General features: G+C 45.7%; 1 long non-coding RNA gene across 1 annotated transcript; it reads right to left on the bottom strand.

The window, feature by feature from the left end:
- Nucleotides 1-20: 20 nt before the first annotated feature.
- Nucleotides 21-27,890, bottom strand: LOC132810561 (uncharacterized). The gene is made up of 4 exons (XR_009642926.1): nucleotides 27,782-27,890; nucleotides 17,804-17,938; nucleotides 4,064-4,200; nucleotides 21-143 (listed from the first exon to the last, which is right to left on the bottom strand). It is a non-coding gene; the product is annotated as an uncharacterized LOC132810561 (long non-coding RNA).
- Between the last annotated feature and the right edge of the window lie 14 nt (nucleotides 27,891-27,904).

Below are 27,904 nucleotides of genomic sequence, written 5' to 3'. Positions count from 1 at the left end.
GTGAGTGATCTTACCGGCTGAAGGATTTACTAAAAGCTCCAGATCTCACTCTCCATCTCTCTCTGGCTGACCAACCGTCTTCAATGTGGTGATGGACGAGACAGGAATTGGGAATTCTGCTCAGTCTGGGACATCAGGAATACCTACAGTAGATAGAGAAGTAGACAGAATGGGAAATGACACTAATGCAATGAAGGTTACACATGGAGAATGGCAATGAGTCCCATAGAGATATGGAAATTCCCATCTCTATCCATGGCCTGTGCAGTTGCTTCCCTCTGGAGTGGGGAATGCTGTTGGCTCAGGATCTGGAGTAACTGCAAGAGTGAGAGACACTGACAGAGGCAGCAATTAGACCCACACAGTGAGGGATATCACATGGAGAGAGACTGAGTGATATCAGCAGTTTGCTGGAAGGTGTCAGGATCACACAATGGTATCATCAGAAGTGGTTCTGACCAGTGAGCACTGCTCCCAGTACTCAGGGAGGACTGAGCTATTTTATTGGGATAGGCTCGTCTGGTACCAGGATTATGCAGTGTGCTATAAACGGACACAGATGAGGAGGGGGACAGGTCTCAGGTGAATGGAAATTCCCAAGTCCAAAGAGAATAGTTGAAATATTTGAACACCATGGAGATGTGGATGAAGACCAACAGAAAGAAACATTAAGGGACTGAGTTTAATTAAAATACGACATTATCAAATAGATTTGTGACAGGAAATTATTGGTTAAAATAAAGTAAATGCCATTCCGCCCCTCACAATTCCTCATACACCACAAGTGACATCACTTCCGCCCCTCACATCATCGCTGATGTCACACACTCAGTGACTGCCGCTCCCCCCCACTGCCGTGTTTGCCAACACTCCCGCCCCCACCAACACCACTCACCTGCATTCTGCTGACACCACCCCCAAGTCCCACTGTCACCATCCCCCCCCCAGAACCCTGAGGGGAACACCACTCCTGCCCATGACTCCATCCCCATCCCCCCTAACACCACACCACTCCAGTTACAGGCACCGTCCCCTCCCCCAGCACCACACCTACGCCTGGTCCCAGCTCCCACTCCTGCCGAGTTTTCACCATTCCCCCTGACCACACCCTCACTGAGGACGAATGATCAGTCCTCAGCAAAGGCCTCACCTTTATCCCCCTCCGTCCACACATCAATTAATTTAATACACACCGTGACATCGAACACATCTCCCACCGCCTCCGCCTCAAAGCTTACTTTTACAATGAACACTCCCGTCTATTTTCTGAGAACCCCTTTTCCGGCCTCCAATACACTCCATCCACCTGGACACCCTGAGCTGGCCTATTACCTGCCTTCGATCTCTTCATTTCCAACTTCCACCGACACATTAACCGCCTCAACCTATCTACCCCCTCCCCCACTCCAACCTCTCACCCTCACAACGCCCAGCCCTCCACTTCCTCTGCTCCAATCCCGACCTCACCATCAAACCAGCAGATAAAGGGGGTGCAGAAGTAGTTTGGTGCACTGACCTCTACACCGCTGAAACCATGATGCCAACTCAAAGACACCTCCTCCTACCACCCCCTCTACCATGACCCACCTCCCATCACCAAACCGTCATCTCCCAGAGCATACAGAACCTCATCACCTCAGGAGGAGATCTCCCACCCACAGCTTCCAACCTCATTGTCCAGGATCCCCCACTGCCCGGTTCTACCTCCTTCCCAAGATCCACAAGCCTGACCACCTTGGCCGACCCATTGTCTCAGCATGCTCCTGCGCCACCGAACTCATGTCTGCCTACCTCGACATTGTCCTATCCCCCAGTCCAGGAACTACCCACATTCGTTCGAGAAACCACCCACACCCTCCACTCCTCCAACACTTCCGTTTCCCTGGCCCCCAACGCCTCATCTTCACAATGGATATCCAATCCCTCTACACCTCCATCCACCATGACCAGGACCTCTAAAGCCCTCCGTTTCTTCCTCTCCCGACGTCCACAACAGTACCCTTCCACCGACACTCTCATTCGGTTGGCTGAACTTGTCCTCACCCTTAACAATGTTTCCTTCAAATCCTCCCACTTCCTCCAGACCAAAGGGGTAGCAATGGGCACCCGCATGGGCCCCAGCTATGCCTGTCTCTTTGTTGGCTACGTAGAACAGTCCATCTTCCGTCGTTACAATGGCACCACTCCCAACGTCTTCCTCTGCAACATTGATGACTGCATTGGCACCACCTCGTGCTCCCTCAAGGAAGTTGAGCAATTCATCAACTTCACCAACACATTCCATCCTGAACTTAAATTTGCCTGGATCATCTCTGATACCTCCCTCCCTTTCCTGGACCTCTCCATCCCCATTAATGACAACTGACTTGACACTGACATTTTTTTACAAACCTTCCGACTCCCAAAGCTACCTAGATTACATAACTTCCTACCCTACCGTTTGCAAAATTCCCAACCCCTATTCCCAATTCCTCTGCCTCCGCCGTACCTGCTCCCAGGTGGGCCAGTTCCACCACAGAACACACCAAATAGCCTCCTTCTTTAGAGATCGGATTTTCCCTTCCCACCTGGTAAAAGATGCCCTCCAACGCATCTCGTCCACATCCCACACCTCCGCCTTCAAATCCCACCCCTCCAACCGTAACAAGGACAGAATGCCCCTAGTTCTCACCTTCCACCCTACCAACCTTCCCATAAACCAAATCATCCGCCGCCATTTCCACCACCTCCAAACTGACCCCACCACCAGTGATATATTTCCCTCCCCACCCCTCTCCACTTTCCACAAAGACCATCCCTGCGTGACTACCTGGTCAGTTCCACGCCGCCCAAAAACCCACTCTCCCTTCCTGGCACCTTCTCCTGCCACCGCAGGTATTGCAAAACCTGCGCCCACACCTCTCCCCTCACCTCCATCCAAGGCCCCAAAGGAGCCTTCCACATCCAACGTTTTACCTGCACATCCACCAATATCATTTATTGTATCCGCTGCTCCCGATGCGGTCTCCTCTACATTGGGGAGACTGGACACCTCCTAGAAGAGCACTTTAGGGAACATCTCTGGTACACCCGTTCCAATCAACCCCACCGGCCTGTGACCCAACATTTCTACTACCCCTCCTACTCTGCCGAGGACATGCAGGTTCTGGGCTTCCTCCATCGCTGCTTCCTCACCACCCGACGCCTGGAGGAAGAACGCCTCACCTTCCGCCTCGGAACACTTCAACCCCGGGGCATAATTGTGGACTTCACCAGTTTCCTCATTTTCCCTTCCCCCATCTCACCCCACCTCCAGCCTTCCAGCTCAGCACCGCCCTCATGACCTGTCCTAATGGCCTATCTCCCTTCCCACCTTATCCACTCCATCCTCATCTCTGACCTCTCACCCCCATCCCCACCCCCATTCACCCATTGTACTCATTGCTAACTTCCCCCATCCTCCACTCTGACCTAGCACCTTCTTCCCCACCCCATTCACCTATTGTACTCTATGCTACTTTCTTCCCATTCCCACCCTCGCTCATTTATCTCTCCACTCTGCAAGCTCCCCGCCTCTGTTCCTGAGGAAGGGCTTTCGCCCGAAACATCGATTTTCCTGTTCCTCGGATGCTGCCTGACCTGCCGTACTTTTCCAGCACCACTCTAATCTAGACGCTGGTTTCCAGCATCTGCAGTCCTTGTTTTTACCTTATTGAAGGAGGAGATTACCGAGATAAGGCATATTGTAGACACTGAACAAAGTTACAGGGGTTGGGATGGTCATCTGGAATGCAGTACATTTCAAATATGTGTAGGGACTATCGGGAAGGGAGGAGGTTACAGCCATAGGATCTGTTACAGGAATTAAAAATTATTGAAGACACTGGACTACAAGACATGCCATAGATACAGTATTGCAGAGTAGTGAGCTTTAATATAACAGAAGTTGCATTGGGGCGGTGATTGAGTCCGAGGTGTGTGTGTACTGTGCTCGCCTCCAGCACTGTATCTATGTCATGTTGTGTTAACAGATGTTTGGAGCCCTCTCATTGCTCTTTGCTCTGTGCATTGTGGGGGGCCTTACCTCACTACAGGATTTATTGAAGGCTCCAGATCTCCTTTCCCTTTGTCTCCCTCTGGCAGACCAACTGCGTTCAATGTGGTGATGGATAATCCACCCCGCAGCTGGGAAGGCTATTGAGTCAGGACTTTCCTGAGTACCTACAGGAGACAGAGAAATAGACAGAATGGGAAATTAAACAGATGCAGTGATGGTTACACATGGAGAATGGCACTGAGTCCCACAGAGATCTGTAAAATGGAGCGATATTAAGTAATAGTCCCAGATTGCTGGAAGATGTCAGGATCACACAGTCATGTTGGAAGAATGGGTTTAGCTTCATGATGCCCTTGTATCAGTGCTCAGGGATGAGCAGATGAAGTGATGCCCTAGTGCTATTATTGTGAGAGAATGTATCCAAAACCTCAGCTAATGTTCAGGGGAGACAGGTTTGAATCCCGCCATCTGAAAAGGAGACATTTGAAATCAATAATTTTAAAAACAATTATTAACAATCCACTAATAAGTATGAAACCATTCCTGAAGTACAACAAATCCAAACACTTGTCCTTTAGATACGAACATCTGCCCATCCTGTCCTGGTCTGCATGATAATACCCACAGCAAAGTGTTTGCCTCTCAATTACCCTCTGAAATGGCCGAGCAAGTTACTCAGTTCAGGGGATTCTAGGATTGAGCAAGAAAGGCTGGTCAGTAAGAGACACCCACATCCCCTACCTGATTTTAAAATGAAAGCTACCAGGATGGGCCCCCTGGAACTGTGCTGGGACCTGTGTCCTGGCCAATCATGTTGGTAGGTTATTGGATAGGGCATTAAACTGGCAGAGAGGATGCAGGTGAAAGGAGGTTTCCAAATCCAAAGGGAAAAGGTGAAGCAATGGAACAGCATGGGAATGTGGCTGAAGACAAACAGAAAGGAACAGGATGGGGCAGAGTTAAACTAAAATTGTACATCAGCAAATAGATTTGTGACAGAAAATTGTGGAAGAGAGGATATTATGTTTTTTTTTTGAATGGACAATGTTGCTGCAATAAGGTGAATGGATTTGTGACACAGATATAAAAGTGATTTAGACACCAGGGAGACATGGATACAGGGTGAACAAAAATATTCAGTGGTTCGTAATCCTGTGCAAACTCAGGCAAAATGGGCAACGCTAACAATAATGGATAACAAAGGCATTACAGAGAAAGCATTTGGCCGCAGATCATGAAGTAGAGTCAGTCTGAATGTAAACTCTGTCTACTACTTGCCAAGGACACAAGCAGCAGTTTTAGCCACCGAACAGCATTCCATTGCTCGTCACTGCATTAAACAGGAACTCATTGGAATTTTTTAACAAAGGTATTGTGATAATTTTGGAAAACTTCAATATTTGTATAATCTGGGACAATCACACGGACGACATTGATATTGGAAGTGCAGTTCGGTTAATTTTTTTTCAGTGTTTCTTTGAAAAACACATTGTGCAACTGTTAAGGGACATAACTATCGCAGAGCGACCGTGTAATGAAACTTAGTGAATGAGTAATGTCACCTGCAGAGATCCTTCGGGAAATTGTGATGAAGTACAGTTTAAGGAAATATAAAGTTTTAAAGTGAATCACAGAAAGAACAAGCTACAACTAGAGTTTGAGAGGAGAACTGACCAAGGTAAACAGGCTAAACAGACTGAAATATGTGTCTGAAAATGAACAGTGGAAAACATTTGTAGGAACAATGCAAAGTACTCAACAAAAGAACGTTCGATTGAAAAAGTAAAATCCTCAGCAAGAAACTCCCACTGATCCCTCACTCAGGACAAAAGGGATCATACTAGATTATGAGGCTGAGAAGATCACCATAAAGTCCTGAAGTGAGAGTGTGTTTTAGGAGTAAATGTTCATGGATTGCAATGGGTCTGCTCACAGGAGCAGGGCTGTGGGAAGGGGAACCTTGGTCAGGGTTCATTGACACAATAGGAACAGGGAGAGGTGAAGGTGCTGGAGGTGGTGAGAGTGTTACAGAGAGTGGTCTGGGTGTTACAAAGCCAGTCTGAATTGCTGCAGCTGGAGGGGTTTGCAGAGGTAGGGAGGGACATAGGTATTTTTATATATTCATTCATGGGGTGTGGGTGTCACTGCCTGGAACAACGTTCTTTGTCCCCACTGCTAATTACCCAGAGGGTAGCTCAGAGTCAGCCATATTGCTGTGGGTGTGGAGTCAGGTTAGAATGTCAGATGTCCTTCACTAGAGGAGGTCAGTGAACTAGATGAGTTCTTCCTACTGATCAACAATGTTTTTTACTGTGGCCCCACCAATGTCTTTTACAGCCACAACATGACATCCCAACTCTTACGCTTAATGCTCTCCCGAATGAAGATAACCACACCAAACGCCTGCTTCACCAGCCTGTCTACCTGTGACACCACTTTCAAAGAACTGTGTACCTGGGTCACTGGATCTCTGACTGAAAACACCACCCAGGGCCCGAACAATAACTGTACAAGTCCCACCCTGGTTTGTTTCACCAAAATGGAACACTTCACATTTATCTAATTAAACTCCATCTGCTATTTTTCAGCCCACTATCCCAGCAGAACTGTTCATCCTGTTGTATCATAGATAACCTTCTTCACTGTCCACTTTACCACCAATGTCAGTGTCACCCAAGAAGCTTACTTACCAGGAAACCAATATTCCCATCCAAACCATTTATCCAAATGACAAACAACAGTGGACCCATTACACCACTGGTCACATGTCTCCAGTCAGAAACACAACATGTCTCCCATCACCCTCTGTCTCCTACCATCAAGCCAATTTTGTATCCAGTTCACTAGCTCCTCCTGAATGCCATATCCTTTTACACTGCTTTGAGTTTATCACCCAGTATACCAGACAGAACACAGAACGCAGAACAGTACAGCCCAAGACCCTTCGGCCATGATTTCATGCCAACCTTTTATCCAACTGTAAGAACAAAGTAAACTACATACCCTTCATTTCACTATTATCCACATGTTATCCAAGAGTCTATTAAATGTCCCGAATGTGTCTAATTTTACTACCACCACTGGCAGTGCATTCCAACCACCTACCATTCTCTACCCGCTTATCCATCCTCCATTCACCTTAAAATTATACCGCCTTGTAATAACCATTTATTCCATAGGAGGAAATGTCTCTGACTATTCACTCTCTCTCTGTGCCTCTTATCAACTTGTTCACCTCCACAAAGTCAGCCCGCTCCCTTCTTCACTCCAATGAAAAAAGCCTTAGCTCCCTTAACCTTTCTTTGTAAGAACTGCCCTCCAGTCCAGGCAGCATCCTGGTAAATCTCGGGTGTACGCTCGCTAAAACTTGCACATCCTTCCTGTAAACAGGGGACCAGAACTGAACACAATATTCCAAGTGTGGTCTCACCAGGATGCTATAAAGATGCAGTAACACCTCACGGCTCTTACAATCAATCCCCTTCTTAGGGAAGCCAACACAACATATGCCTTTTTAACAACCCTACCAACGTGCGTGGCTATTTTGAGGGATCAATGGACATGGACCCCATGGTCTCTCTGTACTTCCACACTGCCAAGCATTCTGCCTTTCACCCTGTATCCTGCATTCAAATTCCACCTTCCAGAATGAATCACTTCACATTTTTCCAGATTGGACTCCATCTGCCACTCCCAGCCCAGCTCTGCGTCCTGTCAATGTCCCACTGCAACCTACAACAGCCCTCCACATTCCCCATCACTCCATCAACCGTCATGCGATTGGCAAACGTACTAACCCACAATCCGAGTCATTGACAAAAATCACAAAGAACAGAGTGCCAGAGCCGATTGTTACAGAACCCCACTGGTCACTGAGCTCCAGGCTCAATACTGTCCATCTGCTGCCACCCTCTGTCTTCTCTGGGCCATCCAATCCTGTATCCAGACAGACAGATTTCCCTGTATCCCAATCAACCTTCTTTTCTGAATGAGCCATCATCGTATTCTGTCATATCCTCAAAGAATTCAATAAGGTTTGTGAGGCATGACCTGTCCCTCACAAACCCATGCTGACTGTCTCTAATTAGACCATAGAACATAGAACAGTACAGCACAGAACAGGCCCTTCAGCCCACCATGTTGTGCCGACCACTGATCCTCATGTATGCACCCTCACATTTCTGTGACCATATGCATATCCAGGAGTCTCTTAAATGTCCCCAATGACCTTGCTTCCACAACTGCTGCTGGCAACGCATTCCATGCTCTCACAACTCTGTGTAAATAACCCGCCTCTGACATCCCCTCTATACTTTCCTCCAACAGCTTAAAACTATGACCCCTCATGTTAGTCATTTCTGCCCTGGGAAATAGTCTCTGACTATCGACTCTATCTATGTCTCTCATTATCTTGTATACCTCAATTAGGTCCCCTCTCCTCCTCCTTTCGTCCAATGAAAAAAGTCTGCTCTCAGTCAACCTCTCCTCATAAGATAAACCCTCCAGTCCAGGCAGCATTCTGGTAAACCTCCTCTGAACCCTCTCCAAAGCATCCACATCTTTCCTATAATAGGGTGACCAGAATTGGATGCAGTATTCTAAGTGCGGTCTAACCAAAGTTTCATAGAGCTACAACAAGATCTCACGACTCTTAAACTCAATCTCTCTGTTAATGAAAGCCAAAACACCATATGCTTTCTTAACAACCCTGTCCACTTGGGTGGCCATTTTAAGGGATCTATGTACCTGCACCCCAAGATCCCTCTGTTCCTCCACACTGCCAAAAATCCTATCCTTAATCCTGTATTCAGCTTTCAAATTCGACCTTCCAAAATGCATCACCTCGCATTTATCCAGGTTGAACTCCATCTGCCACCTTTCAGCCCATCTCTGTATCTTGTCAATGTCCCGCTGCAGCCTACAACAGCCCTCTATACTTTCAACGACACCTCCAATCTTTGTGTTATCTGAAAACTTGCTGACCCATCCTTCAATGCCCTCATCCAAGTCATTAATAAAAATTACAAACAGTTGGAATGCTACGAGTGATTGCGGAGTTTACAGGGATAAGGTTGTTGGTAGGACAGGGCTCGATTACACAGACAGGGACTGTTTTTGGCAGCTGAGTAGGTTGCAGGGATAAAGAGTTTTGTAACATCTGGCGGAACAAACTGAGATATGGAGGGTCATCGTGACTGAAGATGTTTAAAGATCTAGGAAGGCTTAGGCTCTGGGGGTTATTTAGACATGGAGGCTGTGGAATCTGGGTTCGTTTTTGAGAGATTGGGGTGGCAAGTTTGGTTGGAGACAGTTTCACAGATAAGGGAGCATAGCACAAACAGGAGGAAGTTCCTGCGGTAGGGAGGGTTCGAGTGGAGAGTGATGTCTACACAGATAGGGATGTAAGAGCTGGAGAAGGTTATGGAGATGCGTAACTGGATGGAGATACAGGAGGAGCTTACATTGACACGGTGGGTGATAGTGACGGGAGAATGTTACATAGTTAATGGTTCTTGTAGGAACAGGACCGGGTGAAACACAGGCATTGGAGTGGGATCTACAGATCGGGAGTGTAGCAGGGACCTGACAGGATAACACAGATAGGGATGCTGGTAGACTGATGGCGTTTTAGGGACTGGAAGAGGTTATGTGCACAGGGAGGGCTGTAAGACTGCAGGAGCTCATAGGGAGTTGAAGATTTGGAGCAGTTCACAGAGGGAGAGTTCTCCAACAGGAGTAGGTTACAGATAGTGAGGGTTGTGTAGACTGAGAAAGTTAAAGAGAGGGGGAGTTTTCAGGTCCAGAAGAGATTACACTGACAGGGACAGTTGAAGATACTGAACAAAAAAGAACATGGAGAAGATTACACAGATAGGGAGGGATGTTGGGACTGAAGGTGAATACACACACGGAGGGTTGTATTAGGCGGAGCTTAGAGGGATAGGGACTGGTGTCGGGATTTACACAGATAAGGAACGTGGTGTTTTTGGAGAAGGTTACACTGATGCAGACAGTGTTTGGGAGTGTTTAATGGACTACAGAAGAGCTCAGAGAGAATGTATTATGGGGAGTGGAGGAGATTACAGACACAGAGATGGCTGTCGGTTTGAAAAGAGTTTCTACAGATCCTCAGTGCTGTAAGGCTGGAGGGAGGTTACAATAATAAGGGTTACCTACACTTAATGACTTCTTTGATATGGAGAAAGTCTCAGAATGGGATTGTCAAAAGGAAATATAGACAGTTCAGATGAGTTTACAGAGATATAAATGTTTTTGGGGGTTTCAGGATGAAACAGTGATTGGGAGTGATGTAACGAATGGCAATAATTTTAGGGATTATTCTAAAGGCAGGAAGTGGTGACAGCCATATCGATTGTGGTAAGGACTGGAGAATCTTACATCGCCAAGGAGTGTTTTAGAGACTGTTGGAGACTCCACATATAAGGAGAGTATTGGGGATGGTTGACAGGACTGGGCAATAACCTGAATAGAATCTCCACAGTGTGGAAAAAGGCCATTTGGCCCAACAAATCCACATCAACCCTCTAAAGAGCATTCTAACCAGACCCATCCCTCTCCCTGTCCATTAAACACTGCCTTTCTCGTGGTGAACTCACCTAAACCACACTTGCCTGAATACTACAGTGAATTTCTGATGGCCAATCCACGTATCGTGCAAATGTTGGGCTATGGAAGGAAACCGGAGCACCCGGAAGAAACCCACACAGTCAGAGGGGAGTACATGCAAAGACCACACAGACAGTCGGCCAAGGCTGGAATTGAAGCCAGGTTCCAGGCACAGTGAGGCTGATTATACAGAGCACTGCAGAGATTGGACTAGGTCACAAGTTCACAAGGGTCTCTTGGAACAGGAGAAGGTTACATAGATGGTGTCCATGAGAGGGACTAGAGGGAGTTAACACAATAGGGAAGGTTGTGGATTCTCTCTACAATTAGAGGTAGGGACAGTTGGGGAAACTGGATGAAGTTAGGCATACTCAGAGTTGTACACACTGGGTGAGGTTACTGAGTTAGCAAGGATTCTATGGACTGACTAAGGTTATGGACAGATGCAGTTGTGGGAACGTGAATTGTTGCAACAATTGAGAGGATATTTCAGGCACATTGATGCTTTTAGTGGCTGCAGGATGTTCGAGAGCTAAGAAGGCTCGTCCTGACTGGAGGTGATCAGAGGTAAGAAACATTGTACTGATGGGAGTTAGTCACAGAGAAGAGAGAGAGAGGGCAAGGTTACAGATCTCAGGAGCTTTCAGGTGGCTTCACAATGTTACACAAAGGGAGGGTTAGCAGGAAACGCTGTAGGAACTGGAGGACTCTGTACAGACAGTGGGGTGAAATGGATGGTGGAAGGTTAGAGGTAATGAAGGTGCTGCAGGACAGGATGGAGGAGTGCTGCTGGGACTGGAGAAGGTTACAGTGACATCATGTGCTGGAGAGGCTGGAGGAAGGTACACAGGTGGGCAGGTCAGTAAGGGCTGGATGTTACAGACAGAGTGGGCTGTAGGTGCTGGACAAGATGACAAACGTAAGGATTTTTATAGTGTTTTGGTGATGGGGGTCATAACAGTTGGTTTCAAAGGCATTTTGGTAAAATATAAGGACAAGGCAGAGGTGAAGACGCCAAATTTGTGGAAGCCCCCTAATTGTTAGAATATCACTGTCACTGGGCATTATCATTATCACGAGACAGGATCTGGCAAACACAGACCGGGAGGAACTATTTGCAGTTGGGTTCATATTCAGAAAGAGGAAGTGCGTCAAAGTGATACAGGGAGAATTCAAGGCCAGTGTGTTCTGCGAAGAGTGATTGACAAAGGCAGTAACTCCAGTGAATACTGGTCAAGCGGTATCCTGAGCTTGATAAAGGAAATACAATGCGATGAAAACAGGCAAAGACCGACCAACGTATAGAGAGTGCAAGGGGATCCTTAAAATGATGGGCAAATAATGGGCATGAAATATCCTTTTCAGATACTGTTAAGGAGAGGCCACAATGTGTTTAATGAGTACAGTTAGAGGAAGACGATTCCCAGGTAAACAGCGAGGCTTGTTAGAAACCAAAGGGACAATCCGTGCATGGAGCCAGAGGAAGTAGGTAAGGTCTTCAATGAAAGCTTCCCATCTGTATTGACACAGGAGAAAGGCATTGTAGTCGGGGATTTCAGTGGGGATGGTGAGGTTTTAGAACATGATAAGATGAATAAGGAGGAGGTATTAAATGTTTTCACAGGCATAAAGGTGGAGAAATCCCCAGTGCCTCATGAAATGTATCCCAAGTTGCTATGGGAAGGAAGGCTGGAGTTTGCTGGGGCCCTGGTGTATATTTTTAATACTTTGCTGGCCACAGGTAAAGTTCTGAAAGACTGGAGGATCGCTAATGCGGTTCCTTTGTTCAAGAAGGGCAGCAGAGATTGGCCAGATAATTACAGAGCAGATAGTCTGACAGCGGGGGTGGGGGGGGGGGGGGCGGTTATTGGGAACAATTGTGAGGATGAATCGACACTTGCAAAGGCAAAGATCACCTCGGCAGCGTCATCACGGATGTGGTAGAGGACGATACTGTCTGAGGAATTCAGTTCAGTTTTTTTGAAATGGTGTCTAAAAATATTGATGAGGGCAGTGCAGATGATGTGGTTTACATGGACTTGAATAAGACGGTTGACAAAATCCCTCATGGAAGGCTGGTTCAAATGTAAAGAGCCACAAGGCAAGTTCGCAAATTAGATACAAAATTAGCGGATACACTTCTTCATGTTTGAAATTCTTTCACCAGTGGGTGTACCACAGGGATCTGTGCAGGAACCATTGCTGGTTATTATGTACACTAATAACTTGGATGTGAAAGCATAACTTGTGGGCGGCACGGTGGCAGAGCGGTTAGCACTGCTGCCTCACAGCACCTGAGACCCGGGTTCAATTCCCGACTCAGGGTGCTCCGGTTTCCTCCAACAGTCACAAAGATGTGCGGGTTAGGTGAATTGGCCATGCTAAATTGCCCGTAGTGTTAGGTAAAAGGGGTAAATGTCGGGGTATAGGTGGGTTGTGCTTCGGCGGGTCGGTGTGGCTGCAGTCTGATATCGATCAGATGATAAACTGAGCAGAGTAATGGCAGATGTAGTTTACTTCTGATCACTGTGAGGTAATGCACTGTGGGAAGTCTCATAAGTGAAGGATATACATCATGAATGGTAGGTCCACCTGGAGTACTGAGGAACAAGGGACCTTGGTGGACAAGTCTCTGGATGTGTGAAGTTGTCAGCACATGTTGACAGGGTGGGGAAGACATCTGAACTGGGAGCAGGAGGGGGATCCACATCCTGGTGGGGCGAATTGTAGGAGCTGCTTGAGAGGATATAAACCAGTCTGGTAGGGTGTTGCATCTTAAACAGTCCTAAGGCCAGAAAGAAGATTGAGGCTGATGCACAAGTTAATGAGAACAATTTCAGCAGACAAGGCAAGCAAGAATATAGCAGGAAATGGGGAGAAACTGATGATTAACCTGCATTTATTTCAATACAACGGGCCTGACAGCTACGGAAGATAAACTCAGGGCATGGATTGGAACATGGGACTGGGACATTACAGTTATTACAGAAACAAAGCCGAGGGAGGGGCAGGGCTGTCAGCACATTGGTTCAAGGTGGAGATGCTACAGGAAGCATCAAAGGGTAGGCAAGAGAGGATGTGTGGTGGTGGGTTTTGATTGCATAAATCATCACAGCAAGATTTAGAGAGGATATTCCTGTGGGATTGCCCACTGAAGTTATGTTAGTGCAACTGAGAAATAAGAATGGGTCATCACTTTGATACGATTGTCCTACTGACCCCGAATAGTCTGTGGCAGACTGAGGAACAAATATATCAGGAGATCTCAAATATCAATCAGAATAATAGGGCTGTTATGGTTGGGGTTTTTCAACTTTCCAAACCTAGACTGGGACTGCCAGTGTTCAGCATTTGCAAGGTAGCAATTTGGTAATTATGTTCAAGAAATTCCCAAACAATATGTAAATGGTCTGAAAAGAGAAAGGGGCAAAGCCTGACCTTCCCTTGGGAAACAAGGTCGGGAAAGGGACTGATGTGTGAGTGGGAATGCATTTTGCCAAAATGACCACAATTCTCTTAGCTTAAGAATAAAGATGGAAAAGAACAGGTCTGGTCCACAAGTTCAAGGTATGAAATGGGACCAGACCAATCTTGACAGTATTAGACAGGAACTTTCAAAAGGTGATCAGGGAGTCTATTTGCAGGGAAAGGGAAGTCTGGCAACTGAGAATATTTTAAAAGTGAGATAAATTGAGCGATCACCACCAGTATGTTCCTGTTTGTGTGCAGCTCAATGCTGACAGCCCTCGGAAACACTGGCTGTCTATTGGACAAGGAAAAAGGGCATATTTCAGGTATCGCCAGCTGGATCAAGGGAATGCATGAGGATCAAGGGGCTGTAGGGATACACTTTGGGTGGAAATCAGGAATGCAGAAAGGGTACATGAAATAGCCTCGGCAGGAAATGATAGGGAGAATGCAAAAGTGATTGTATAACTATATTGAGTAAAAGTGTAACTCGAAACAAAATAGTGTTCCTTAAGGATCAATGAGATCATTGATGTGTGGAACCGTAGGATATGGCTAGACTTTAAACACATTTTGTGACTCCAGAACTTACTGTTGACAAAGACTGGGGAACTCAGGGAACAAGAGTAATACGTTAGACCATATTTGGAGTTTGCTGCAATTCCAGTATCCCGCTATAGGAAGGAGGTTGGGAAGCTTGAAAGTGTTCAGAAAAGATTGACAAGATGTTGCCGGGGTTGTTGCTGAATAAGCTCGGGCTATTTTCACTGGAGCATCAGAGACTGAGGGGTGACCTGACAGAGGATTATCCATGAGGGATATGGATTGGGTAAGCATTCAAGGTCTTTTACCAGGGGTTGGGGAGTCCAAAACTAAAGGGCATATGTTTAAGGTTAAAGGGGGAAAGGTTTAAAAGGGACTGAAGGGTCAGCTTTTTTATGCACACGGTGATGTGTGTATGGAATGAGCTGAGGGAGAAAGTAACACATACTTAGACTATGACAACATTTAAGGGATGGATGGGTATGTGAATAATAAGGGTTTAGAGGTACATGGGCCAAATGCTGATAAATGGGATGGACTTATTTAGATCTTCTGGTCAGCATGGATGAGTTGGATCGAAGGGTCTGTTTCCCTTGTACATCTCTATGGCTTGAAAAGAGGGCATGTTATAGAAGAGGCGGTGCTGGACGTTTTAAAACACAAAGGTATGGAAAGCCCCAGGACCTGATTACATGTATCACAGGGCATTGTGGGATGTTAGGGAAGGAACTGTGGAGCCGCTAACAAAGGTATTTGTACCAATGACAGCCATGTGTGATGGGCTGGAAGGCTGGAGGGTGACATAGTGGACAGTGAAGGAGGTTTGCTAAGATTACAAAGGGATCTTGATGATATGGGTGAATGAGCTGAAAAATTGCAGATGGACTTCAATCTGAATAAATGCAAGATAATGCACTTGGTAAAACAAACAAAGGTAGAGCCGATACAATTACTGTTCGGGCCTCAGTTAGTGTTTTAGAGCAGAGGGACCTCCGGGTTCAGGTACATAATTCTTGAAGTTTGCATCACAGGATGGATAAGACAGTGCTTGGCATGCCTGACTATTGCTCAGTCCATTGAATGGAGAATTTGGGACGTCATGTTGAGATTGCACAGACATTGGTGAGGCCTGTTCTGCAATACTCTGTCCAGTTCTGGTCGCCCAGTTATAGGGAGGATATTATTAAGCTGCAGGGGATTCAGAAGAGATTTACCAGGACGTTGCTGGGTATGGAAGGCTTGAGTTCTGCAAAATGGCTGGACAGGCTGAGTCTTTTTTCACTCGAGCCTGGAAGTTGAGACGTGATGTTATAAAAGTAAATTTTTAAAAATAAGGTATATAGATCGATTTAATGGTAGTTGTCTTTAACACAGGATGGGGGACTCCCAAGAGGAGGGACCACGTCTTAAAGTTTAGAAGAGAGCAATGTTCAAAAAAAGACATGGGGGCAAATTGTTCCACAGACGGTGTTTTGATTGTGGAATGAACTTGCTGAAGAAGGGTGGATGTGGGTACAATGACAACGTTTAAAAGACAGAGATACTAAACAAGTATTTAGCATCAGTTTTTACTGTGGAAAAGGATATGGAAGATATAGAATGTCGGGAAATAGATAGTGACACCTTGCAAAATATCCATATTACAGACGAGCAAGTGTTGATGGCTTGAAATGCATAAAGGTGGGTAAATTCCCAGGACCTGATCAGGTGTACCCTCGAACTCTGTGGGAAGCAAGAGAAGTGATTACTGAGCCTCTTGCTGAGATATTTGTATAATCAATAGTCACAGGTGAGGTGGCAGAAGACTGGAGGTTGGTTAATGCGGTGCCATTGTTTAAGAAGAGTGGTAAGGACAAGCCGGGAATTATAGACCAGTGAGCCTGACCTCGGTGGTGGGCAAGTTGCTGGAGGGAATCCTGAGGGACAGGATGTACATGTAGTTGGAAAGGCAAGGACTGAATCGGGATAGTCAACATGGCTTTGTGCGTGGGAGATCATGCCTTACAAACTTGACTGAGTTTTTTGAATAAATAACAATAAGGATTGATGAGGGCTGAGCGGTAGATGTGATCTATATGGACTTCAGTAAGGCGTTCGACAAGGTTCCCTATGGGAGACTGGTTAGCAAGGTTAGATCTCATGGAATACAGGGAGAAGTAGCTATTTAGATGCAGAACTGGCTCAAAGGTAGAAGACAGAGGGTAGTGGTGAGGGTTGCTTATCAGACTGGAGGACAGTGACTGGTGGAGTGTCACAAGGATTGGGCCTAAGAATGGTGAATAGCCAAGGGTAAGGGAGTCCAAAACTTGAGGGTACAAACTGGAGGTGAGAGAGCAAAGATTTGAAGAGGGAGCTGAGGGGCAACATTATCCACAGAGGATGGTGCACAGACAGAACCTTGTGCCAGGGGGCACATGGGAGAAACAAGAACAATGACAACATGGAAAAGACCTTTGGGCAGGAACGTGGAGAGGGGAAGGTTTGAAGAGCTAAGGGCCAAACGCAGGCAAATGAGACTCATTCAGTATAGGAAACATGGGCAGCATTGACGAGTTGGACCACAGGTTCTGTTTCCGTGCTGTATCACTCTGTATCCAGGTAAAGAGGATTAGTGTACGGAAGTAAAGCATGTTGTGGACACTGAAGCAAGTTATAGTGAAAGGGATGGTAGTCTAAAATGCAGTACGTTTCAAATATGTGGAGGGTCTATCAGGAAGGGAGGAGTTACAGGGACAGGAACTGTTATAGGAGTTAAAAATGACTGAAGACACCGGTGCACAAGCCATGCCACACATAGAGTGTTGCAGAGTAGTGAGTCTTAGTACAGTGTTGGAGGGAGAACACAGAACAGAAAGATCCCAGGCAGCATTCACCACATCTCGTCGGAGGCCTGCTTTCCGCTCTGTTGCCCTGATGCTCACTAAGACAGCACCGGCCTGGACTGATAACTATGAACTCCCCATGCTGTCTCAGTGCAACGTAAGTTAATGTAGACGTGGTGATTCAGCCAGGGGTGTTTCTGTACTGTACTGTACTTACCCTCCAGCACTGTATCTATGTCATGTCATGTTAGATGATGTTTGGAGCCCTCCCATTGCTCCCTGCTGTGTACACTGTGAGTGAACTTACCTCACTGCAGGATTTATTGAAGGCTCCAGATCTCTCTGCCTTTTGTCTCTCTGGCTGACCAATCAACTTCAATGAGGTGTTGGACGAGACACCCAGCAATTGGGAAGTCTATGGAGTCAGCACTTTCCTGAGGACCTACAGGAGACAGAAAAATAGACAGAATGGGGAATTAGACTGATGCAGTGAGGTTTACACATGGAGAATGGAAATGAACCCCACAGAGATCTGGAAAATCCCACTCCATCCCTGGTCTGCGCTGTTGCATCTCTCTGGAGTGGAGAATTCTGTTTGCTCAGGATCTGGAGTAACTGCAAGAGCGGGAGGCTCTGACAGAGGCTGCAATTAGACCCACACAGTGAGGGATACCAAAGGGAGAGAGACTGAATGATATCACCAGAGTGCTGGAAGACCTCAGGATCACACAGTCATGTTGGAAGAATGGGTTTAGCTTCATGATGCCCTGGTATCAGTGCTCAGGGATGAGCAACCACTGAGCAGGCGAATTGATGACCGAGTGGTATTACTGCGAGAGAATTTATCCAAAACTTCAGCTAATGTTCAGGGGAAGTGGGTTTTAATCTCACCATAAATAATTTTAAAAATAGTAATTAACAATCCATAAATAAATATGAAACCATTGCAGATGTTCAAAAACCCCAAACCCTTGTCCTTTAGATAAGGACATCTGCTCATCCTCACGTGGTCTGCACGACATCCCCACAGCAAAGTGTTTGCCTCTCAATTACCCTCTGAAATGGCCGAGCAAGTTACTCAGCTCAAGGGCAGCTCGGGCTGGGCAAGAAAGGCTGGTCAGCTAGAGACACCCACATCCCATACCTGATTTAATAAATAATCCATGAGGATGGTCCCCCTGGAACTGCGCTGGGGCCAGGGTCCGGGCCAATCATATCGGTAAGTTTATGGATGGGGCTTTCAACTGACAGAGAGGATGCCAGTGAAAGGAGCTTTCCAAATCCAAAGGGAAAAGGTGAAGAATGGGAGCAGTATGGGAATGTGGCAGAAGACAAGCAGAAAGGAACAGGATGGGACAGAGCTTAACTAAAACTGTACATCAGGGAATCGGTTTGTGACAGGAAATTATGGGAAAGAGTAAATTATGTTTTTTGAATGTCTCTTCAATAAGGTAGATTGATTTGTGACACCGAGATAAAAGAGGTTTAGACACCAGAGAGATGTGGTTACAGGGTGAACAAAAGGTGGACAGAAATAGTCAATGGATCACAACCTTGCGGAAATTCAGGCAAAATGGGTAACGCAAACAATAATGGGTAAGAAAGGCATTACAGAGAAAGCATTTGGTCTCAGATCATGAAGTGGAGTCAGTCTGAATGTAAATTCTGGCTACTACTTGCCAAGGACACAAGCAGAAGAACAGTTTTAGCTACCGAACAGCATTCCATTGCTCATCACTGCGTTACACAGGAACTCACTGGAATTTTTTTAACAAACACATTGTGATAATTTTGGGAAACTTCAATATTCACATAATCTGGGACAGTCACACTGACAACAGGGATATTGGAAGAGGAGTTCAGAGAATTTTTTTCAGTGTTTCTTTGAATAACAAATTGTGCAATTGGTTAGGGATGTAACTATCTCAGTGCGACCGTTGTGTGATCAAACTTACTGAATGAGGAATGTCACCTGCAGAGATCCTCAGGGAAATTGTGATAAAATGCAGTTTAAATAAATATAAAGTTTTAAAGTGAATCACAGAAAGGACAAGGTACAACTAGAAACAAAAACAGCCAATTACTTGGGTTTGAGATGAGAACTGACCAAGGTAAACAGGCTAAACAGACTGAAATATGGGTCTGTAAATGAACAGTGGAAAATATTTGAAGGAACAGTGTAAATCACTCAACAAAATAAGATTCCATTGAAACAGACAAAACCTCAGCAAGGCCCCTCACTCAGCACAAAATGTATCATATTAGATTATGAGGCTTAGAAGATCACCAAAAATTACTTAAAATCGTGAAGGGAGATTGTGTTATAGGAATAAGTTTTAAAGGGATTGCAAAGGGTCTGCTAGCAGGAGGGCAGCAGTGGGAAGGGGAATCACTGTCAGGGTATAATGTCACAAAAGGAACAGGAGAAGTGAAGGTGCCAGAGGTGGTGAGAGTGTTACAGAGAGTGGTCAGGGTGTTACGAAGTCAGTCTGAATTGCTGCAGCTGGGGGGGTTTGCAGAGGTAGGGAGGGACATAGGTATTTTTATTTATTCATTCATGGGATGAGTGTGTCACTGCTAATTACCCAGAGGACAGGTCAGAGTCAGCCATATTGCAGGGGGTCTGGGGTCACATGTTAGCCAGACCAGGTTAAGATGTCAGATGTTATACACAAAAGATCAGTGAACCTGATGTGTTATTCCCACTGATCAACAATGCTTTTATAGTGGCCTGACCAATGTCTTGTACAGATACAACATGACGTCCCAACCCTTTCTCTTAATGCTCTGCCCAATGAGGTAACCATCCCAAACGCCTGCTTCACCAGCCTGCCTACCTGTGACACCACTTTCAAAGAATTGTGTACCTGCATCCCTTGGTCTCTGACGGACAACACTACCCAGGGCCCGAACATTAATTGTACAAGTCCCACCCTGGTTTGTTTCACCAAAATGGAACACTTCACATTTACCTAATTGAACTCCATCTGCTATTCTTCAGCCCACTCTCCCAGCAGTACTGTCCATCCTGCTGGATCATAGATAACCTTCTTCACTGTCCACTTTACCACCAATGTCAGTATCACCCAAAAAACTTACTTAACAGGAAACCAATGTTCCCATCCAAACCATTTAACCAAATGACAAACAACAGGGGACCCACTCCACCGCTGGTCACATGCCTCCAGTCAGAAAAACAGCATGTCTCCCATCACCCTCTGTCTCCTACCATCAAGACCATCATTTTGTCCAGTTCACTAGCTCCTCCTGAATGCCATATCATTTTACGCTGATCTGAGTTTATTACCCAGTTTACCATATGACACGTAGAACACAGAAAAGTACAGAACAAGACCCTTCGGCCATGATGACATGCCAATCTTTTATCTGACCGTAAGATAAAAAAAAACGTGGCAGATCGACTTTAATTCAGGTAAATGCAACGTGCTGCATTTTGGGAAAGGAAATCTTAATAGGACTGATACATGAAATGGTCAGGTCCTTGGGAGTGTTGCTTGGGGTACAGGTTCATAGCTCCTTGAAAATGGAGACCCAGGTAGATAGGATAGTGAAGAAGGCGTTTGGTATGCATTCCTTTATTGGTCAGAGTATTGAGTACAGAAGTTGGGAGGTTATGTTGCGACTGTACAGCACATTGTTTAGACCACTGTTGGAATACTGCGTGCAATTTTGGTCTCCTTACTATCGGAAAGATATTGGGAAACTTGAAAGGGTTCAGAAAAGATTTACAAGGATGATGCCAGGGTTGGCGGATTTGAGCTCTAGTGAGAGGCTGAACAGGCTGGGGTGATTTCCTTGGAGCGTCGGGAGGCTGAGGGGTGACCTTAAAGAGGTTTACAAAATTATGAGGTGCATGGATAGGGTAAATAGACAAAGTATTTTCCCTGGGTTTGGGGAGTCCAGAATTAGAGGGCATAGGTTTAGGGTGAGAGGGGAAAGATATAAAAGAGACCTAAGGGGCAACTTTTTCACGCAGAGGGTGGTACGTGTATGGAATGAGCTGTCAGATGAAGGGTGGAGGCTGATACAATTGTAACATTTAAGAGGCATTTGGTTGGGTATATGAATAGGAAGGCTTTGATGGGATAGGGACCGGGTGCTGGCAGGTGGGACAATATTGTGTTGGGATATCTGGTCGGCATGGACGGGTTGGACCGCCGGGTCTTTTTCCGTGCTGTACATCTCTATGACTCTACCTTCCATACCCTTCATTTTATTATCATCTATGTGCCTATCCAGAAGTATATTAAATGTCCCTAATGCATCTAATTTTACTGCCACCGCTGACAGTGCATTCCACTCAGCCACCACTCTGTACGTTACGAACCTACCTCTGAAATCTCCCCTTAACCATCCGCTAATCAGCCGAAAATTATAACCCCTTGTAATAGCTATTTATATGAGCGTAGAAAATATCTCTTATTATTCACTCTATGAATGCCTCTCATCACCTTGTTCACCTCTGCCAAATCACACCACACCCTTCTTCACTCCAATGAGAAAAGCCGTAGCTCCCTCAACCTTTCTTCATAAGACATGCCCTCCAGTACAGACAGCATCCTGGTAAATCTCCTCTTTACCCTCTCTCAAGTTTCCACATCCTTCCTGTAATGAATGGACCAGAACTGAACACAATATTACAAGTGGGGTCTAACCAGGGCTGTAGAGAGCTGCAGCATAACCTCACCGCTTTAAAACTCAATCCCCAAACTAATGAAATCCCACAAAATATATCCCTTCTTAACAAACTTATCAGCATGGGTGGCTACTTTGAGGGATCTATGGACTTGGACCCCAAGATCCCTCTGTTCCTCCACACTGCCAAAGATCCTGCCTTTCACCCTGTATTCTGCATTCAAATTCAATCTTCAAAATGAATGACTTCACACTTTTCCAGATTGACCTCCATCTGCCATTTCTCAACCCAGCTCTGCATCCTGTCAATGTCCCGTTGCAATCTAGAACAGACCTCCACACTGTCAGCCACGCCACCAACCTTCGTGTCATTGGCAAGTCTACTAACCGACCCTTCCACTCACACATCCAACTTATTCATAAAATCACAAAGAGCACAAGAGCTGTAATCACACCCTACAGAAAACCACTGGTCACTGAGTTCCAGGATGAATTATTTCCAGCTATCATCACCCTCTGTCTTCTGTGGGCCAGTAATCCTGTATCCAGACAGACAGGTTTCCCTGTATCCCATGCCTCTGTATTTCCTGAATAAGCCATAAAGGTGTTTTGTCACATTCTTAAAAGATTCAATAAGACTTTTAAGGCATGACCTGGCCCTTATACAAACATGCTGACTATCTCTAATCAAACTATGGTTTCCCAAGGAAAAATAAATCCTCTCTCTCAGAATCCTCTCCAATAATCTGCACACCACAGACATAAGACTGACAGGTGTGCAATTCCCAGGATTATTCCTATTCCCTTTCGTGAACAAGGGAATAATATTATCCTGCCTCCAATCAACTGGTCCGACTCCAGTGGACAGTGAGGGTGCAAAGGTCATCACCAGGTGCGCAGCAATCCATTCCCTCCCTTCGTGCAGTTACTTTGGACGCATCCAGTCTGGTTCGGCGACTTATCTATCCTTATCTTTTACAAAATTCTCAGCACATCCTCCTCCTTAACATCCACCCATCAGCCTGTTTCACACTGTCCTCACAAACAACAAGACCCTTCTCAGCAGTGAACACTGAGGCATAGTATTCATTAAAAGACCTCCCCTACCTCCTGTGACTCCAGAGACAAGTTCCTTCCACTATCCCAGAGTGGCCTTATTCTCACTCTGACCATCCTCTTGTTCCTCACAGAAGTGGAGAATGCCTCACAGTTTTCCTTAAGCCTTCCCAAGAAAGCTTTTTCATGCTGCCTTCTAGTTGCCCTAAGTCCATTCCTTGGTTCCTTCCTGGTACCTTCAGGGAATCTCTACAGTATGGAAACAGGCCATTTGGCCCAACACCTCCATATTAACCCTCCAAACAGTATCCAACCCAGCCCCATTCCCCCACCCTGTTACTCTCCATTTGCCCTGACTAATGCACCAAACTACCCATCCCTGAACACTATGGGTAATTTAGCATGGCTGAGTCACCTAATCTGCACATCTTTGGATGGTGGGTGGAAACTGGAGCACCTGGAGGAAACCCACGCAGACATGGCTAGAATGTGCAAACTCCCCACAGACAGTCGCCTGAGGCTCTCATCGAAATGGAGCCTGTAGTGCTTTGACGTAGCAGAGCTAACCACTGAGACACCGCGCCACCCAATGTAACTCTCTGGAGTCCTGTCTGATCCTTGCTTCCTCAACCTCAAGTTAGCTTCTTTCTTCCGCTTGACTAGATGCTGAAGTCCACGTGGACAACGTTGACTGCTCTGCCTTCATCTATCTCTTGGCCACCTCCTCGAAGAGTCAATCCGGTTTGAGAAACGTGGTTTTCCACTCACAAAGCCATGATGACCATCTCAAATCAGCTTTTGCCTTTGTAAATGTAAGGAGCTCCTTTCTCTCAGAATCTCCTCCAACAACTTCCCCATCACTGGGCTCACAGGGCTGTAATTTCCTGGCTTTTCCCTGCAGCCCTTAAGTGATGGAACAGCATTAGCCGCCCTCCAGTCTTCCAACACCTCACTGTGTCTGTTGATAATATAAATATCTCTGTTAAGGACACTGCAATCTCTTCCCTAGCTTCCCACAATATTCTAGTATCGACCCAATGAGCTACTGAGGATTGATCTACCTTTATTTGTTTTAAGATTCCAGCACTTTCTCTTCTCTGGTGAGGATTCTTTCCAAGACATCGCTATTTATTTCTCCAAGTTCCCGAGCTTCCATGTCTTTCTCCACAGTAAATACTGACAAGGCTATTTTGTCTAATATCTCACCCATCTCCTCTGGTTCCACACAGGGGTGACCTTATTGATCTTTAAGGGACCCTATTCTCTACTAAGTTACTCTTTAGCCCTGACTGAAACTTGCACAAAGGCTTCTCATAATTCAAATACATGATATCCCCTCTCACACCCTTACAATTCTGCCATTTATATTCACACCAACAAATTAAATCCAACAGGCTCAGAAACAAATTCTCTTTTATCAAATGTGTTTCTAAGTGGCCAGTTATTGTATATTGACATATCCTTTCTAACAATGTCAGTATGGTCCCGACTTACTGACAGGGTAACTCTATTTGGTTTCAGACGGGCAGCAGAAAGGGTTGTGGGAGTTCTTGTGTATCAATCTGAAAAAGGTAGCTCACAGGGTCAGCAGGGAATAGAGAAGGCAAATCAAATGCTGGCATTTATTACAGAGGGAATGGAGTCTAAAAAAGGGAGGTTTTGCTAAAACGATGCAAGGTTCAATATTATGAACAGTGAGAGTGCCTGAAGGAAAGATATTGTCACATTGGAGGCAGGTCAGAGAAGGCTCACTCGGCTGATCCTGGGAATGGAGGGATTTTCCAATGAAAAGAGGTGGAGTAGGTTGAGGTTGAACCCATTGAAGTTTAGATAATGAGAGAGAAATGGAATGAACCATCCATTCTGAGGGGCTCTGATCGGGCGGATGCTGGGAAGTTAGAAAACTGAACAGCACAGCACAGCAACAGGCCCTTCGGCCCACCATGTCTATGCTGTCCATGATGCTATTCTAACTCATACAATCTGCCTGCACGTGGTCCATATCCCTCTATGCTCTTCCCGTTCATGTTTCTGTTGAAATCCCACTTCAAAACTTTACTCACATTTCTCTTTCTATGACCTCGCTTGGCAACTTCCACTCTCTGCAAAAAAAAACTTGCCTCACACATCTCGTTTAAATTTTCTCTTTCTCACCTTAAACCTCTACACTCTAGTATTTGAAACTTTCACATTGGAAAAGAGATGCTGACTATCTACATTATCTATCCCTGTCCTAATGTTATATCCCTGTACCTGGACACCTGTCAGCCTCTGATACCCTCACAAAGCAATTCAACTTTGTTAAATTTCCTCTTAACACCTAACACACACTTAAAAACCCTAACACAGGCAACGTGCTGATAAACCCCTTTTGCACCCTCTCCAAAGCCTCCCCATCCTCCCTATTGTGTGGAGATGAGAACTGCACACAGTTCTCCAAATGTGGCCAAACAAACGTTTTATACAATTACAGCATCAGATGCAAACCACTTTACCCAACGTTGTGACCGATGAAGGTCAGTGCTCCATTTGCTTTGTTTCCCATCTGAAACACTTCTGTTGCCATTTTCAGGGGTTACTGACTTGCACCAAGATCCTTCTGGATATCAATATCCCTCAGGATGAGAACTTTATTCCTGAATTTGACATCATCTCACACTTGTCCAGACTAAACCCAATTTGCCATTTCTGTCTATCTCTCCAACTGTTCTGTAACCTCCTGCAGATGTTACTGAATCAGGGAAACAAGGGTTTTGTGGAAAAGGCAGGAAAGTAGAGTTGAACAGTATCAGATCAGCCATGATCTGACTGAAGGGCACAGTATACTCAATGGGCCAAATGGCCTCATTCCCCTCCTACATCTCATGGTCTGAGCACAAACTCAATATGCCCTGCATAATATTATGGGTTTCTGCTCACAAAACTCCTTTATAATGGGATTATTGGATATTTATTCGTACACAGCACTTGATCTACAAATATGATATGATGTTATAGAAAACCATCTCACATACAATCCAGGATTCTATCCGTTACAGCACTGATACTCACTGCTGTATCAGTCGGCATGGAGATCACACCACTGTCACACACAGGTACTGTACTGTTCTTGCTACAAGTACATTCAGTGTCCTGACTGTAACCGTATTGACATTCCCATCACTGGTTGGTGCCTACAAAAGAATTCCTGCTAACGGTTGCTGCTGCTTGCTTATTCTCAGCTCCACTTTTGTTATTCAGATCCACATGACTGTCTCATTAATGCATTAACCTCATCCTTCCTTCACAACTTGTTGGCTTTTTGCTGAATCTGCCTATTGGGACTAGATTGGGTTGGGATATCTGCACAGCATGGATGGGTTGGACCGAAGGGCTGGTTTCCATGTTGTAGTACATCTCTCTGACTCCATGACTCTATCCCAACAACCCTTCAGTATTCACTCCCAGCGATGGTCATTCTGCAGCTAAATCTCCGGAATGACAGTTCCATCATATCTGTTCACTGTCATCCCATCTGCCTTATGGTGAATGCAGGGAGTCATTCCTCAGTAGTGGGGGGTTGAACAGATGGGTAGAGGTTACAGAGACAGGGAGGCTTACAGGGACTCAAGGATGTTAGAGTTAAACAGAGTTACATCTGGTCAAGAATGTCAGTGGGACAAAGGGGTTTGGGGATTGGAGGAATTTACAGAGATAGAGGGAGCTGGATTAGATTCTGGAGATAGGTATAGAGATGGAGAAAGGAAGAGGTAGGCAGACTGAGAGGCACAGACAGGGGGCTGTTTCATCTAGGAGAGTATTGTGTATACTAACAGAGATATGGAAGGTTGTCGTGACTGAAGACGTTTATAAATATAAGGTGGCTTCTAGGCTCTGGAGGCTACAGAGATGGGAAGGCAATGGAGAATGCCAGGTTACTGGGGTGGAGACAGTTACACAAATAGGGAGGGTTGTACAAACTGAAGGAGGTTCCTGTGGTCGCGAGGGGTATGGTGTCGGGAATGAGGGTGTAATTTAACAAGATAAAGATCAAAGAATTAGAGAAGGACAAGGAGATTACAATTTTTTCACAGCTAAGGAAGGGTTGTAGGAGCTGGAGAAGATTACATAGGTAGGGACCGTTGGAGAGGTTAAAGATAAATACATTGACATGGAGGGTGGTGTTGGTGGGAGGAGCTTACAGGGATAGACAGGACAGTCAGGGTTTACAGGGATGAAGGAATTGAGTATCTACTGCAGAAGTTTAGGAATTAGGATGTTAGGGATTGAAGAACCTGACAGAGACAGGGAGAATGGTGTGGAGATTCCAAACAGAGGAAGGATTATCTGGACTGGAGGATATTACAGAGATCACTAACACAGAATGGGCCAGGATTGATGCCTGCTATCCCCTGTGCTGTCGCATTGAGGACCAGTACAGCAGAGGTGAAAGCAGGACCCTCACAAGATGGTGGGAATGAAGCCTAGAATGTTGCTGTTCCTTGCCCAGCTCTGTATCTATGTCCTGTCTTCCAGGTCGGAATATAGAAGTCTACCACCTCCATCTTGTGCTGTTTACTGTGAGTGATCTTACCGGCTGCAGGATTTACTGAAGGCTCCAGATCTCCCTCTCCATCTCTCTCTCTCTGGCTGACCAACCAGCTTCAATGAGGTGATGGATGAGACAGGAGTTAGGAACATCCTGATTACCTGCATG

This window comes from Hemiscyllium ocellatum, unplaced genomic scaffold (assembly GCF_020745735.1).
Source record: "Hemiscyllium ocellatum isolate sHemOce1 unplaced genomic scaffold, sHemOce1.pat.X.cur. scaffold_1777_pat_ctg1, whole genome shotgun sequence".
NCBI lineage: Eukaryota > Metazoa > Chordata > Chondrichthyes > Orectolobiformes > Hemiscylliidae > Hemiscyllium > Hemiscyllium ocellatum.
This window is presented reverse-complemented; position numbering and strand designations above follow the sequence as displayed.